Genomic DNA, 17441 nt, shown 5'->3' with positions numbered 1-17441 from the left:
GGCTTTAGCCATACAGAGGTCCAAGGTAGATACAACAGTCAATTTGAAATAGGTTTAGTTCCAAGAATAGGACTTGAATTTGAAAAACAGAGGGTAGTTGGCTGGCTGTTTGGAGGTAACGGATGGCAGAGCCAAATTTCCTCAGGGTCAAGCCATTCTTAATGAAGAAAGACTTTAAGTGAGCACTGCTGTAGGTTCTTCAGTAACAAACAAAGGTTTAGATTGGATGGATTTCATAAGCAAGTCAAAGTTCCCTTCACTAGACACATGGAAAGAATTTTTTTATGACAGTGAGTAACACTAAAAATGTACGTGTGTATACATGTGCATGTGTTTGTAGTATCAGGAGATGCTCGGCTTTGGTCCTTCAACTTATGCAGTCGCAATATTTTTAATTGAGATACATACACAAATAAATACATATATATGTATGTATATGTATATACATGGGTATCTAAATAAAATTCACATACCATAAAACTTACCCTTTTAAAGTAAAAAATTCAAAGTTTTTAGTATGTTCACAAAGTCGCGCATCCATTACCACTATCTAACTCCAAAATCCAACTTTTGCTTTTAACGCATGCCTCGAATTCAGAGTACACAAATGAAACAGTCAGCTAGAGGTATGTCCAGGAAGAATCCTTGATATTTTCAAACGTTTATTTATTCTGCCCATTAGTAAGTCTACATCATTTCAGTATTTAGGAAGGTTTTCTTTCTCTCCAACAATCATGTAGGCTGATACTTATTAAGGTTTCCACACAGAAGATAGTCATTCTGACCTGGGAAAAAATTAAGTGTGAAAATGTACACATTTGGACTAAATAATGAAAAAGAGGTTGAAAGAAAGTGCATAGGAAGAGGCAAAAAAGGAAACTATGGGCCAAAGGTATACAATAGGGAATATAAAAAACTTTCTAGGGCACTGCAGAAAGACAATGTATTCTAGTGATTGCCTTTATTAGACTCTACTGGATCAGGAGCCAACTCATTAAACATTAATGGCACGGGAATGCCATCCATATATTATAAATAGCCATTAAGTTGAGATAGCTCTGCACAGGGTCAGTATGAATTAATAAAAAAACTTAAGCTGGCATTTCAGAATCATAAAAGGGTAGATTTAGTAGAAAATGTTCAGTAGGAATAAGGAAGAACAGTATATATTACACTATTTGTCTGAAGAACAAACTAGAGATGAGAATAAATTTATCATAAACCTAAAAATATCCTTCATGACGGAACACTTATTCCTTGAAAATGGGTGTCAATTACATTTAATAATCTTAGCACTCCACGTGTGACATTGGCAAATGGTAAACGCAAAGACAAATGAGAAGTAGATATTCAGGTGAAAATTAGACAAAATGTTAATGAAACCAGAATACCCTCACTGAATACAGGTCCAAGAATATGTAAAAGCAGCAGAACTGAGATTATTAAAAGATAAGGTCTAATTTCAAATTTCTCTTCTGGGTTAATTCTGGAATCTATCCCACTTGATAGTATTTATAAGGCAGGTCATCTACAAAGTAACCATAATTTTCTTAGTTTTACCATCAGTTTTCACTGGTTAGAAAGTGAAATCATGTTATAAAAAATTATGGTATTGATGGACACTTAAATAGATCACTACATTTGTATAACTTATTTTTCTTGCCGTCTTTGCTAATTTACACCCACTTTTTCAGAATAATTTGAAGAAAGAATTAAAGGATTCACGTATGATTCTTTTGACATCTTAGTGTTTCTCGGATAATAACACAGGGACTTTTGTAAGAATTTCACTTTGGCAGCTATTTCGACCCCAAAATTAATATGGCCCCTGTTAAAAATTATCATAAACTTGGAAACAAGACAAGGATAGTGCTGGTAGTGGATGTGGCATGTTCTTTCAGTATCATACTAGCATATCATTTAAGAAAAGCACTTAAGGATTTCATTGTCTAGGAGAACAGACCTGTACCTGATTTTGCTACGTACTTTTTGATTACTGTACAGCTACTGTGAAGTAAAAAGTTAACTTGTAAATTTTTGCCTACTACAAAAACTATTGCAAAGGTTACAGTTTTACTGCCCTGTAGGTTATTAACCAGTCTTATATCTAACTTAGCAGTCCTATTAAAATATTTTCTGTGTCCCACCTACCTCCATTCCCTCTTTCGTTCAATTGTTTAGAACCACCCATGTACCCAGTTCATCAAAATGCTTCTGAAATTACATTGGTTTCCCTACTGAAGACTTATTAAAAGTTGGTACATATGTGTTCTTTATGTGTATTATACTCATATTTTTAACTCTGAAAATAATACTTTGTCCTTCATCAAGCACCTGTGTAAAAAATTTTAAAACTAAGCCAACACCTCTCTCATGAACCTGTACAAAGCAAGGCTTAAATGAATTGCCTTGTGACAGTCAAGCTGGAGGAAAACTGAGAGCAGGTAACAGCATTATTCATTGACAAGGCAAAAGCCTCAGCTTAATTTAAGGGCTTCCACTGAAAATATAATTTCAGACACGAGGAGTATAAAATGCAACAACGTGAACAAACTCCATTTTGGTTTTGCCAGTATTATGAGAGGTAAGTCAACTCCAGTAAGGTATCATTAACAATGCCAAAAAGGTTTCTACCCGATGAGTTATCATTGCAGGGGTCTGCCATCTCACTCTTTCTAGGAGCATATCTTTGAGTCACAGTACACAGTGAGAGAGGTTTATACTTCATGCAAAGTATATTTATAAGTTATGACATTTTCATGGTGGCTGAGATGGCTTTTTAATGTGTCAGCTTGACTAAGCTGAACTATAATCCCCAGTCATGCAATCAAACACTAATCTAGATGTTGCTGGGAAGGGACTTTGCACATGTGATTAAAGTATCTAATCAGTTGAGTTTAATTTTAGGACATTATCTTGGATGGGCCTGACCTAACCAATTAGAAGTTTTTAAAACAGGGCTTTGGATGTCACATATTTGATGTTGGCTTCCAGCTGAGACCTTGGCTGGGCTTGTCAGCCAGAACACTTATAGCTCATGGCTAGCCTCTCTACACGGTTAGGGGTCCCTCACAACATGGTGCTTGGATTCCAAGGGAAAGCATACCAAGACGGGGGAGGGGGAATGGAGGGACTAGGAATGAGGAGGGACGGGGAGAGGGGCAGGTAAAGGGAGAGGGAGAAAGAGAGAGAGAGAGAGAGAGAGAGAGAGAGAGAGAGAGAGAGAACAAGCAAGGAAGTGGGAACAAGCACCAACTAGATACATCCTATTACCAGGCAGTCACCAAGTTCCACCTAGGTGCAAGAAAAGGAGAAACAGACCTTACATCTAAATTAGGCACAGAGAGATTCTAGTAAAAGATATGGAACTGGAAATATAGTTGTGGCCATTTTTAGAAAACATAATATGCCACAATGCTCTTTGGCTATTTTTCTGTGAGATTACTGATCATTTTCATAATGACTCCTAGAAGCTTTGAATAAATTAGGGAAATTAACTTTATGAATGACATGAATTATGAGTAATTTTCTGTCTAACAAAAATATTTTTGTTTTTCTTTTTATGTATCTTTCTCTTTTCTAAGTCCCTGTGTAGGATGCAGATTTTATGGAATAGAATTGAATTTTTAAACGAAGTACTTATAAAGGACACGTTCAATATTAGTGCATATCAGCTAAGTAATTTACTGTAATTCTCATAGTGGCCAATCTTTCTCTCAAATAAACTGATATTTGCAAGTTTAAATGCATTTTGGTTTGAGTCTTACTTCTAACTAGCAGCCTAATCTACTATAGAAGCAATAATAAAAATGTTATTTAAAAATCAGATGGAAGAGCAACAGGGAAAGTCAGTGTTGGGTATTTAAATGATGTTTTTATATCAACAGGCTTAGAACACTTCAAAGGTATCATTTCATTTAGTTTTCTTTCATTTTAATGTCACCAAAAGGTCAAGGGATTATCTAGAGATCAATTCACCATCCAACGCACATTGCTTCCCCCGAGTTTGGGAATATAAGTTCAAATGTACAATGGTTTTTACCCAAGTTCTTCCAAAAAAATTTCAAGGCTCAAATATTTTTCTATTTATACTAGCAGAAAAGGCACTACTTCAAATAAACGCTGTTCAAATTAGCCGGGTGACTCTCCTTTTATCTTTTAATACTTTTGTATCAGCAGGATAGGAGGTAATTCAAATCAGGAGAAGCAGGTTCTACTTTTGCCTCTAACACAGAAAAGCCATGTTCCTTTAGCAAGTCCCTTTAACATTAAACTCATTCAAGTCATCTACAAAATGGGACCTGTCACCTCCTTCATTCCTGACAAGGTGACTGTGAGGATCAAGTGACATTTTACTTACTTCCTGTCACAGTAGGCTGGTAAAAATATACATACATGATTGTTATTGGGATTGACTACAATTGCTTAATAAATTTTACCAGGTTTTGTTGTTGCTGTTACACTGCTTGATTTCCTTTAAGAATTTAAGGGGATTAAGTGAGGAAACAGATGATCTACCACTTCACCAATTAGCAAGTACTGCATACCTACCGTGGGTGACAGGAAGAGGAGGAGGAGGGATACAGGGTACCTGATTATCTCAGAACACTGCTGTCCTGCCAATGTAAGGAAACTAGGTACTCCATCAACAACAGCTGGATTGCCAGAAAGAACACTAGCCTCAATCATTTACTAGTTATCTGATCTTGGGAAAGTTATATAAGCCCTGGATGTCAGTTATCCATTGCCATTTAACAAATTATCCCCCAAACCCAGGGGCTTAAAACAATCATAAACAATTATCATCTCACATAGTTCCTGTGGGTCAGGAATTTTGGAAATAGCTTAACTCCGTGGTTCTAGCTCAGGGTCTCTTGGGAGGTAGGAGTCAAAACATATACCAGGTCTTGAATCATCTGTAGGCTCAACTGGGGCTGGAAGATCTGCTTCAAAGATGGTGCACTTACAAGGCTGAGAAGCTGGTTCTGGCTGCCGGAAGGAGACCTCATTCCTTGCTAGGTAGACCTCTTCATGTGGCTGCTTAAGTGTTCTCATAATAAAGCGACTAGCGTCCCCCAAAGTGAGTAGTCTTTGTGACCTAGCCTCAGAAGTCACACACTGTTGCTTCCACTGCATTCTATTGGTCAAAGAGATCAACCTGACACAACATAGGAAGGGACTTCACTAAACGGTGAATACAAAAAGGTGACGATCACTGGAGGGCATCTTGGAGGCTGGTTACACCAGCTAAGTCTGATCCAACATCGGTAAAATGCCGATGATAATGACATGTACCTCACAGGGTTGGTGGAAAGATTAAAGGACACCAGCCATTCAAAGTGCCTATTATCAATTATGTAACAACCTAAATGGGAAAAGAATTTGTAAAAGAATATATACATGTATATGTATAAATGAATCACTTTGCTGTACACCTGAAACTAACACAACATTGTTAATCACCTGTACTGTAATATAAAATAAAAAGTTAAAAAGAAAAGTGCCTCGGGCTTCCCTGGTGGCTCAGTGGTTGAGAATCTGCCTGCCAATGCAGGGGACACAGGTTCAAGCTCTGGTCTGGGAGGATCCACGTGCTACGGAGCAACTAGGCCCGTGAGCCACAACTACTGAGCCTGCGCGTCTGGAGCTTCTGCTCCACAACAAGAGAGGCCGTGACAGTGAGAGGCCCGCGCACTGCGATGAAGAGTGGCCCTCGCTCGCCGCAACTGGAGAAAGCCCTCGCACAGAAACAAAGACCCAACACAGCCAAAAATAATTAATTAATTAATTTAAAAAAAAGAAAGAAAAAGAAAAGTGCCTCTTCTCCAGCACTTGCTCATTGAATGTCAGGTCTCCTTATTCATTCTATATGCCTTCTAGGGTCTAGCACAATGTGTATGTGCATGCGTGCGTGCGTGCGTGTGTGTGTGTGTGTGTGTGTGTACCTGGACCCCTTTGGCCACTTGATGAAGCCTATGCACTGCTTCTAAGAATTATATATTTTTTTAAATAAAAAAGTACAGAGAATTACAGAGAACACAAATTATACTGAAATATAACAGAATATTTTAAAACATATTTGTAATATAGCAAATATATGCTTCTTTATTAAGACCCCAAACAACGAAACCCAGTAGCAAGTTGAATGGCTACTGTATTTTCAAAGGAATGATAAGCCAAATAAAATTCTGAGATATTTGCAATAACCATAATATGATTAAACAATATTTGTGATTTCCATTGGTGACAAAGTCACAAGTGCTACCAGTATTACTGTGGTCTTATGCCTATATTCACACTTGAAAGAAACGCTAAATTCCAGTTAGAGTTAAGTGTAAATGAAGACCTAATTTCTTTTCTCCCCATTCACGTTCTCAGATCTCATGAACACTATACATGGACTTAATGGGGGTCACTGGACCCTCGATCAAACTTCTGGCTACGCTTATACCTTAAAAGAAAGGGGAGGAAATAAGAAAATATGGTTCTAATTTTAATACTAATATTTAATAAGGTAAAATAATTTTGTTTCTACTAAATTTCCTACTGCACACAGGAATTTATAATGTCCTCCATGGCATGCTCATTTCAAAATGATCGCTGTTTGAATTGGACATATACCTATATAATGCTTTCATTTAAATGGATTTTAATGAAGCTTTAGGCCTAGATAAGTGGATTTACAGAAGTGGTACATTAAAAGGCCATTTTAAGTTTTGGACCAAAAGGACCTCCAATTTATAGCTCTAGAAAATATCCATTCTATGGTTCAAAGATCCTTGTGGATTATAAAAGAGGAAACGACTAACAGAAAAGGAATTATTCTCCACATTATTAAACATGACAAAAAGCTTCTGAATTGGACCTTAAAACGGGCTATTTAAGATTCCAGCAATTCCTGGGACTTTGGCAACAAAAATGTTCAAAAACCTTTTATAGTTGCTGTCAGATTTCTGTAAAGCATTTGCGATTCCTGTGAACTTATTTATATAATAAGCTAAAACCTGAAGCCGACTTGAAAGTCTTTCTATTCTAATTATGTAGAATTGGAAATGCCTAGAAATGATGTTCAGTGTTCTCCCAAAAATATAGTCCTGAAATGGTGGTTTCAGAACCGGGTGTTCAGAACAAGGAATGAGGGTAGAGCTGCTCTGACTTACAAGGAGCAGTTACAGCAGACATAGAAACTATAGTTTGGTAAAGCGGTTTCAAAGAACGGCCATGTAGCAATTCTATCGGCAGTGGCACATTCTGAATGACTGCTCATGTGGTTCCCTCCTGGCCTGCTAGAGTGGTTTGTTTCTGAAGCTCTATAGTTCACGTGTAATCATGTAGCAAAATAATTCAGGAGATAATGACCCACCAGGATATCAGCGGATTGACGTTCTTATCACAATACTGTTCCTGATTCTCTGGGGCTTCCCAAGCCAACTCTTGAACCCTTTTATGCTTCACTATTCCAACGTGACATCTGGCCTCTCTGTGCTCAGAAGACATTGCAGGAAACAAGAGTCAGTACGTACCCCGAGCTAGAAATACTAGGTGATAGTCCGAAGAAAGATACTAAGATTGGTTTGCGGGGGAGGGTACCACACTTAGCAGCTTCTAAAATGTCTTCTGATGATCCCACCTTCTGGGATTCACATCCTTGTGTCATTCCTCTCTCTCTTTGATCGTATTATGGATCTAGTGACTTCTTTTTCATAAACCGAATGGGCACAAGTATTGGAATGTTAACCCTAAGATTAGTTTATGAAAACTCCCATCTTTCTTACTCTCTTTCTCTGGCTCATCTCGCTTGCTACATTAGGAGAAGCAAGGTGCCCTACAGGAAGCCCATGTGACAACGAACTGAGGCCAACAGTCCAACAAGCATAGAAGAGCTGAATCCTGCCAACCACCCTGTGAGTGAGCTTGGAAGTGGAGCATCTCCACTTCTCGTGACAAGATACAGACAGCAATATCAGAGATGGTAACTAACTCACTTGCATTTCACACCCAGCAAGGGAAGGTCTAGAATAGGAAAATGAAACTCTCTCTTCCTAACTCCAAAGCCTGTGCTTCATTCACTGCATTATACTGTCTCTCCAAATGAATTCTGTTTCAAATACTGGACTGTGTGTTGCCTATTTGGAAGTTAGAACACATTTCACTAGAGATGAATGGTGTGACTGAAACATACATGGCACTAAAACAACAGAAGAGAGGAGAAGGCAAAGGAAACGCAGGGGTGAGGCGAAGAGATGCGGCGTTTACGTAGGCTCCTGCACCAAAAACTCTTGAGTCTTAGCAGTCTGGTCCAGGGGGCTGCTCAGGGGAGGAGGAATGGAGACAAGCATAAATGCCCGCAGAACCCGAGACAATCAAGTGGCCTCACCCTACACTTTCTGACTCGGAGTTAGCTTTGATTTGATCCTCGGATCTTTGCAGATGTCATTAATTAGGGTTATCAAGATGAAATCATACAGGATTTAGGGTAGGGCTTAAATCCAAGGACTGGTGTTTTTATAAGAGAAAGGAGGGACAGATTTGGACACAGAGAAGTGGCAGGGAAGACAGAGGCAAAGATTGGAGCTACGGTGTCACAAGCCAAGGAACCCCAGGAGTCACCAGAGGCTAAAAGAGACAAGTAAGGACTTTTAAGTAAGTGGGTGACATTTTCTCTTTCTATAAGATTAGTGTAAGAGATTTAATTAGAAATAGTGAGTATAAACCAAGATGTATATTATACTGTAGTTGAATATCACCTCCAGATTAGTGCAGTGTCAGGCACAAAGAGGATCCTAAACAACTGGGAGTTTTCCTTCCCCTTCAGGAATAATAGTTGAGGAACCTGAGAAAATCTGATGGCTGCAGCCTAACTTGAATGTTAGCTGCTCTTCACTGCTCTTGAGCTCTTTTATTTTAAAAACTATTAAACCAAAACTTTCTAGGACATGCTGCTCTAAGAAAGTCTTAGCAGACAGTATAAGGGAATATCATACCCAGGACAAAATGGTGCAACTAGAATAAGATCATTCTGTCTGTGACTTGATAGTTAGATGTAATTAAATTGCTGGCCAAGATACCCCAAACCCAAGCAATTATAAATACTAACTAATGAAGCCGGGAAATCAAAGGATGAATACTGAATAATATTAGCAGGCATATCAAAAAGATCACGAAAAGCTTTCTGTGCAGAAAAAGTGTGCAAGTCTTTTAAAACGCTTTCTCTTACAGTCATAAAATGAACTTGAAATGTGTATTTTTTCTTGCTTATTGGCTTTGTTTCAAATGGCTATTATTAAATCATGATAGTCAATTAAAAATATTCACCAAACTATAAATGTGCTTAAGTATATGTATATAAGCATGCATAAATATATTATAAACTATTGAATTGAAACATGAAAATGTTCTCCATAGCAACCCTAAATCAAACTGATATTTCATTTTGGTTCCCCTGATGCCAATATATATAATACATTAAACCCAGAGCTTTCAAAGGATAAAAATGCCTTTGAAAACATAAGTAATATAGAGCTGATGTTCAAATATACTGTAATATACACCTTGGTTTATAGCTATTATTTCTTTCCCAAGATTACATTTCTATGTGAAAAATCAGTCTAAATATAATATTGGGTCATTAATTGTAATGGTGGAAAGAGATATTTTTACTTTGCACATTCTGACTATTGGAGTTTCTATGCCCATAGTGATCAATTACTTATTTCTAATTTGCACTTTTCCTGAAAAGCTCAAGTCAAATACCACAGAATTTATAAACTACAAAAGTTAAGGAGACAGGACACAGGAGCTAACTAAGGAAAACATAAAGATCCTCGTCTTTGACTTCGAAGTCACTAGTCTCCATAGAAGTACTTAGAGAACTAACTGCAAGGGGGGAATTGGGGGTCTTAACCTTTGGCATTGTTGAAAAGAAATACTGGTAAGTTCCACTCATTAAAATAACCCATGCAAAAACATTCTTGATGAAATAAAATCAATAACATAACAGACCCACTGTTGCATGTCTGAGTGTACTTTTGAGATGCTGAAATGCAGTTGATGCATTCAAACATGAAACCATCAAATTTTACATCTGGAAGGGACCTCTGACGGTAATTATTCCAAAGCCCTCAAGAGGAGCCTAAGTTCCAGCAAATATGAAGAACGTGACCAAGGTCACAACTTAGTTAGCAACAGCCACAATTTTAGTTTCTAAACACCAATAGACATGAATGCAGAAACAATGACTACAATCATATGCTGTGCCTAAAATAACAATTACAAAAATAAACCTACAGCCTCAGTTAAATCGTTCACCTTTGTATGTTTTTTTCCCAAGACACAGAACATTTCCATTCTCAAAGATCCCTCGTATTGCCCATTTGTAACCAAACCCATTTCCCTCCCAGCCCAGTTCCCTACCCATCCTTAACCACTCATCTGTTCTCCATTTCCATACTTCTGTCATTTTAATAATGCTGTATACATGGAATCATACAACATGTAACCTTTAGAAACTAGCTTTTCTCACTCAGCATACTCTCCGGAGATGCATGCAAGTTTTTGTGTGGATTAATAGTTTATTCTTTTGAATGCTGAATAATCTCCATGATGTAGATGTACCACATTTCATTTACCCATTCACCTGCCCAGTCACATCTAGGTTGTACTTCTGGGCAGCTCTCAAATCTGTCCACTTCACTCCATCGGCCCTAAATCCAGCCCCCATTCTCCCTAACCTCTATTATTATGGGCATCATACTGGTTTCCCTGGTTTCCAGCTCTTTTCTAAACAGTGCCCACCTTTCTAATACCCAAATCAGATCTCCCAAAACCATCCTAGATTCTCTAGGGTTCCTTAGATTCCTGGATCTTACTCAGGCCTCCCCTCTCTCAAGAATCTCATTTGTTCATTCATTCAAAACAGTGAAATGGTTTTCCTTTAAGTGATTTATTCTAAAATAAAAATCTAATCTAAAAGCATTATTCTAACTCTTTAATAGCTTTATGATCAACAAAATAAAACTAACATCAGTGTTTTAAAATAGGAAAGTAAGTCTGTGACATATGGCATTAGCACTGCTTCATGAGGACAAGAAGAAAAATTGGAAATGTACAATAGGTACTACATTTCAGCAGGAAAGTCTTACCTATGAACCCCTTGAGAATGGGAATATCAACCATACCTTGCAAAGCTGCACTATGACTCATGAAACAGAGAAGCTGTACCTAACCAAACCATGACGACAGATAAGCTTAAACTTACCATTAGTTCATTCAGAGCCATGCATTTTTCTCAGAGACTCAGAAACTGCTCCAGAAACTGCGTACTTGACATATTCTGACAAATACCTAAGAACATCCCATGACTAATTTCAGCCCGCCGAATCTTCTAGTACCCCTTCTCTAATTCATCCTTTTGAGACAACCCACAGTTCCGGCATGTGTTCACCCTTGCTGCAGCAGGCTAATAGACCTACCTTGGAATTCAAGTATGTTCCTGATGACCTTTAGTCATTAGGTTTTAGCAGAAAACAAAAAACAGAACAAAACAGGTAACAACAGCAAAACACCTAGGGAAAGGTATCAAAGATTTCACACCTAACTTTTAAACCTCTTGATAGAGAAGAAGGACTCAGGGAAAGAGGGGGAATGGGTGGGGTGCAGATTACCCAAGAAAATGGGCTTGTATATTATCTCTGTGGTTTTAAAAACATATATTAACATAGGTCTCATCAATTAAAAACTATGAGTAATCTTACAAAAGAAAAAAAATGCTTACTCTCAGGAGATGATTAAACACTTACATTGACTACCTGTATGATTCAATGTCAGACTAATATTTTTTGCATCTATCTTAACTTGTATTTTAAAAGAAGTATATGGAGGTTCTAATTAGAAATTAACTGAAGGCCACTTGGAATCATTATACTGTGGGAATTAAATGATACTGTTTGTGTGTTTTTCTTTTTTTTAAATCACTACGAGTTCAAGGAAAGCTTGGTTCTCACTGAAAGAGGCAAGAAGAAACAGCTTCTGACTAAATGTCTATGACTTCAGGGTGGGGCGCCATACAACCTCTCTCTCCTCCTGACATATTTAATTAATCGAATGCTCAGTGATTTTTTTTTTTTCCTCCTCCAACAGCCCTACTCCGACCCTGAGCAATTTCTCCAGCCTTAGCTCCTCTGACTTTTGATCGTGAAAAACACAGCTACGCACTCGATTATATTTGGCCATATTTTTCTCTTTCTCAGTTTCTATTTTTAGAAAGTACTTCTGTTATAACTTTTTTTTTAACATCTTTATTGGAGTATAATTGCTTTACAATGGTGTGTTAGTTTCTGCTTTACAACAAAGTGAATCAGCTATACATGTACATATATCCGCATATCTCTTCCCTCTTGCGTCTCCCACCCACCCACCCTATCCCACCCCTCTAGGTGGTCACAAAGCACCGACCTGATCTCCCTGTGCTATACGGCTGCTCCCCACTAGCTATCTATTTTACATTTGGTAGTGTATATACGTCAATGCTACTCTCTCACTTCGTCCCAGCTCCCCCTTCCCCCTTCCCCCTCCCCGTGTCCTCAAGTCCATTCTCTACGTCTGCGTCTTTATTCCTGTCCTGCCCCTAGCTTCCTCAGCTCAGAACCCTTTTTTTTTTTAGAGTCCATATATATGTGTTAGCATACACTATTTTTCTCTTTCTGATTTACTTCACTCTGTATGACAGACTCTAGGTCCATCCACCTCACTACAAATAACTCAATTTCGTTTCTTTTTATGGCTGAGTAATATTCCACTGTAAAATACTTCTATTATAACGTAATGTTCATCACAGTGTCTAGCACTGCGCCTCGAACTGAAGAGCTATTCAAAAGAAAACATTAACAACAAATGTTGTTGATTAGGACCAGTATGAACAACCGCATTGTAGAAAAACTTTGAAAAGCAATTCGCCATTTCAAAGGTGTCTTCATTATTCTCCAGTCTTCCAAGAATCAGATCTCACTGACATATAACTCATATTCCCAACTTGAGAACATTCTAAGGCTACATCCCTTCATCAAAGTTAATTGGGAGAAAGTGTCACTCACCAGAAAATTTCACCTAACTGAAATGGCCAGGCTCAAATGGGGGCTGATCTGATTCTCATCAAGCAGCACTTTCAGGTATCATGGACAAGGCTGCCTTAAGCTGGAAAAAGCTTTGATACCATCAGTTTTACACCAGGATCAAAAAACGATTTTCAACTTTTATTTCAACGTTTGTTAATAAGTCTCTCCCCTTTTCGTCACAGTTATGAAAAACTCCTAATACTTGTGTTGCATGGGAACAAAGCTAGGGAGGACTTAAATTTCAGGGCAATTGGAGATAACATTTTTAAAATACTATCGTTGAGATTGATTGCCGGGATACCTGGAAACTACCTTCTCCCAAATCAAACAGAAGCTGGAGGGATGGTAAATTCAAATCAATAAACCTGTGATAAAGACTATCCTAAGAATCTATTTTCACTTATTCCTAAAACTCTAATCACTATGCATGACATCCAAATTCCTACCACAATAGATGTTTTCTCTGGGAGCAGTGCAGCAATGGCTAACAGGTTTCAGCTCTCTTGCCAGTTTTGTTTTTTTTTTTTTTAATTTTTAAATTTTATTTTATTTATTTTTTTATACAGCAGGTTCTTATTAGTCATCAATTTTATACACATCAGTGTATACATGTCAATCCCAATCGCCCAATTCAGCACAACACCATCCCCAGCCCCACCCCCACCCCCTGCCGCTTTTCCCCCTTGGTGTCCATACGTTTGTTCTCTACATCTGTGTCTCAACTTCTCTTGCCAGTTTTGATTGCCAACTACTGCCTGCCACACAGTGCAGAGGAATTCTGAAGTTGCCTCTGGGCTTTGTGGAAGGGAAGAGCAAAATCCATCGGCAACATTTGCCAGTATGGCAAACTAGTGCTGATTGCTCTGGGTCCTCTCCCAGAACGTGCATTGCTTGACACATGGAAGGCTATGTTTCAGAACCCCCTTTGCAGTTGCACAGGGCCACATGACCAGCTGGGGGCCACTGGCTGTGATCAGCAGTAACATGCTCCACATCACTGCCCATGTGCCCTTGCCAATGCCTCTCTTCCACAACTGTAGTAAACCTCAAGTCCTGAAATAAAGGTGCCACCAGTCAGCAGTGGAGTAAAATGATGAGCCACCCCTTGGAGGAGAGCAGCTCTGGAGAGACCCCTGGAACCATGGTGGGACCTCCAAGGATGAGAAATAAGTGATGGTTGATTAAGCCTCAGAAATTGTGTTACTGTTGTTACTATTTTGTAACAATACATTATAACCCAGCCTGCTCTGACTTCTACACTGACTCCCAGAGCAGGGATAGAAGGTAGGGGTGCCCAGTACTTGGCATTTCTTAGGGATCACAAATGAATAATCAGGAACACTGGTTGATCTTACATTTAAAACACCCACCACCACCATGGTGAATTTCCATCTGGCGTAATAAGAATTTCTGTGATCACACTGCTGAACTTCATTTTGCTCACTACCAACTGTGACTAGCACTTTGGCTCCTACCTGGCTCCTTTATCCTTGCTCTATTCTTTTCTCAAGCACACATATGTTCCAGAGCCGACTTGACATATCATAATAATAAATACAATGTGTCTCTATAAAAAGCAAAAGGAAAAGTTGCCATTGTTGTGGCTCTTTTCAATGCCTGTGAGCACGGTAACATATTGAACTTTTACATATTTCGGTCACAGGGTCACTTGTGGCACCCTATATTTTTGTAGATGAACTATAGTTGTTGTCAATGACATCAGGAAGATTCTTTCACATTTTTACTTATCTGTAACAGCAGGCTTCCGGTAGAAAAGGTGTCTAACATTAGAACAAATGATCATTTGAGAACGAAAGCTTGTGTTCTTCCACAGTGCTTACCAGACGCCAGGAACTGTTCCACGAGCTTTACTAGTATCAATGCGTTTAATACTCCCAACGGCCTTGGGAGATTTGCTACAATTTTTACTGCCACTTTACACATTAAAAAATCTAGTGTGTGCGTTTCGATGCTCACAAAAAGCACTGATTTTTTTCTCATCATAAACTAGAAGAGCATTCCCAGATGAAACAGAGAATGAGCAGCTGAATTTCAGGCAAACAACAAAAATCTCTTAGGGTAAGTATGTGCCACGTATCACATGGGATATACTTACACGAAACAAATTTTAACTGAAATTTAACAAGAACCAACTGTTTGCGTTTTCCATCTTTCCTTCGCTCTACTCTTAAAACTGTGAATCCTAATAATTTCAAAACACATCCACTGACGAAATGGACATTAAAATACTGTAAAATCTTTTTAAAAATTGCATTTATCTGAAATTCAAATTGATCTGGGCTCCTGTATTCTTATTTGCTAAATCTGGAAACTCAAAATTAGAAGCAATATTTGAAATTTTCATCAATACTCGATATTTTTAACTTATTAAGCAACTAAGCTAAGCTGACTACACATGTCTCCATCAAAGAAAGTTAAAGAAGTTATGAGGGAAAACAAAACCTTTCAATCTAGTCTATGATAAAAATAAATGCCAAAAAACATTTCATTATAAAATTTGCTTTTACCTTCCTACTACTCAGCCTATGACACTTGAGAAGGATCCAGATGTTGATATATGATTCTGCCAATTGTCACATTTTATATCTGAATTGGTGAAAATCCTACCTGTGAGTCACTAAAGCATTCACTTTGTTTGGATTTGGGGGTGAGGCTTGCAAGAAAACACAGAATATTCTTTTTTCTTTTTATTACTTTTACAGCATGAATATTCTAGCTCAGGCAGAGATGAAAGGACATAATAAATAGGAAACACTGCTCTCCCAATGTTTGCCTGAAAAAGTCCTTGTCAGTCATATTCAGTAAAGTGCATCAAAAATAATGCTTACCACGGCAGGAGCCTGTGCTGAGTTTAACATTCTGGGGACAAACAATGAAATAAGTGTAGAGTGAGACTAATAAAATTTTCAAATCTGAGGTACCTGAGAATAAAGTGCTTCCAGAGACTCTTAATAACATCATTTTAAACTCTTGGTCTCCCTTTCGGGGTCTATTTCATGTAGGGCCGTGAGTTATTGCCGACAAGCTAATATCTACTCTCAGCACAAGCACAGTATGTCTCCAATCGCCATTCGTCAAGAGCTTCAAAACAATGTTTATCTTTCAGCTTGTTGTGAATATTAATAAATTAAGATCCTTAAACTGTCTAGAAAGAAGAAAAAACTGCCAAGAGCTCCGGTGCAGATGATGTATTTACATACATTAGAGAAGTACCATTAACAGTAATTAATGGTGCTTTCACATCGCAAAATGCATTGCAATTGACTGCCGATTTGTTTTGGAGGTGTTTGCAATCATAAAACAAATCTCATCCTAAATGGATACTTAGTAATTTTTAATAATTTTAAACCGTAATGCTCTATTCAATGCTTTAGCAATTACACACTGTTTTTTGAAGAAAGTTTTTTAAATTTAGAATTTTTATTGAACGTTATTAAAGTTAATGAGACTGCATTACTTGTGTTCTACCTTAATTCACAATGTTTTTAAAGGTCATGAAGGCTAATGTAAAAATTTTGAAAAAAAGCAAATTCAGTCAGTTAATGACTATACAATTAAAACATAATTCCACTACTCTCTTCCCCCCCCCGCCCACTATATTCTGAAGGAACCCACATTTAGTAACATGGTATGTCTTCATGAGCGGTTTTAAAAATGCAAAGTTTAGGACATGTGACCATTAGGAAGTAGAACAGACACAACTGTTGAGAAGAATTTCACTAACCCCTGATTCTCTTCTGACTTGGTATGACTTTTGATTAGAACTAGAGTACGCAGTGCCTGGCAAACTACACTAAAGGATATTTATATCAACTGAACTTCTAAAGAAGTTAAAATTAGAAAAGATATATCCCCTAAGTCAATACATCCTGCAATATTTCCCTGGTGACTTAAGTCTCATTTTGGTTGAGAAAACTAAGAGTAAAATAGAAAATACATTTGCTCTGAGGGTGCCAAGGCCATATGGAATAGAAATTTGAGCTAAAATAAACCTGTCTGTAGTCTTTCCATGCAAGAAGGAAACTGTAAAAACAGATTTGGGGCGATCCTGATATGAGTTACTAAGATATCATTTGCAAGCCTCTTCAATGTCTCTTTCAGTCCACTTTATTTCCACTAGGAACAACTGCTTAACCCTTTGAGAGTAGTTCTTTGTAACAATTCCTCACAACAATATACCTGCAAAATTAAACTGAGTCTCTTGGACCATTCACAGTATGGTAAGAGAGCATATAAGGCAATAATTCTAAATATACAAGAAACAAATATTTCACAATTTTACAAATTTAAGAAAATATGTAGGAGGAG

The 17441-nt window shown here is 37.8% G+C and overlaps 1 protein-coding gene across 19 annotated transcripts in view; it reads right to left on the bottom strand.

Moving 5' to 3' along the window:
* Window positions 1–17441, bottom strand: part of FHIT (fragile histidine triad diadenosine triphosphatase) — a 1440192-nt gene that overhangs the window by 530154 nt on the left and 892597 nt on the right. The window lies entirely within an intron of this gene.

The sequence above is a fragment of the Lagenorhynchus albirostris genome, chromosome 10 (assembly GCF_949774975.1).
Source record: "Lagenorhynchus albirostris chromosome 10, mLagAlb1.1, whole genome shotgun sequence".
Classification (NCBI taxonomy): domain Eukaryota; kingdom Metazoa; phylum Chordata; class Mammalia; order Artiodactyla; family Delphinidae; genus Lagenorhynchus; species Lagenorhynchus albirostris.
The sequence above is the reverse complement of the archived record's forward strand: the minus strand, read 5'-3'. Positions and strand labels throughout refer to the sequence as shown.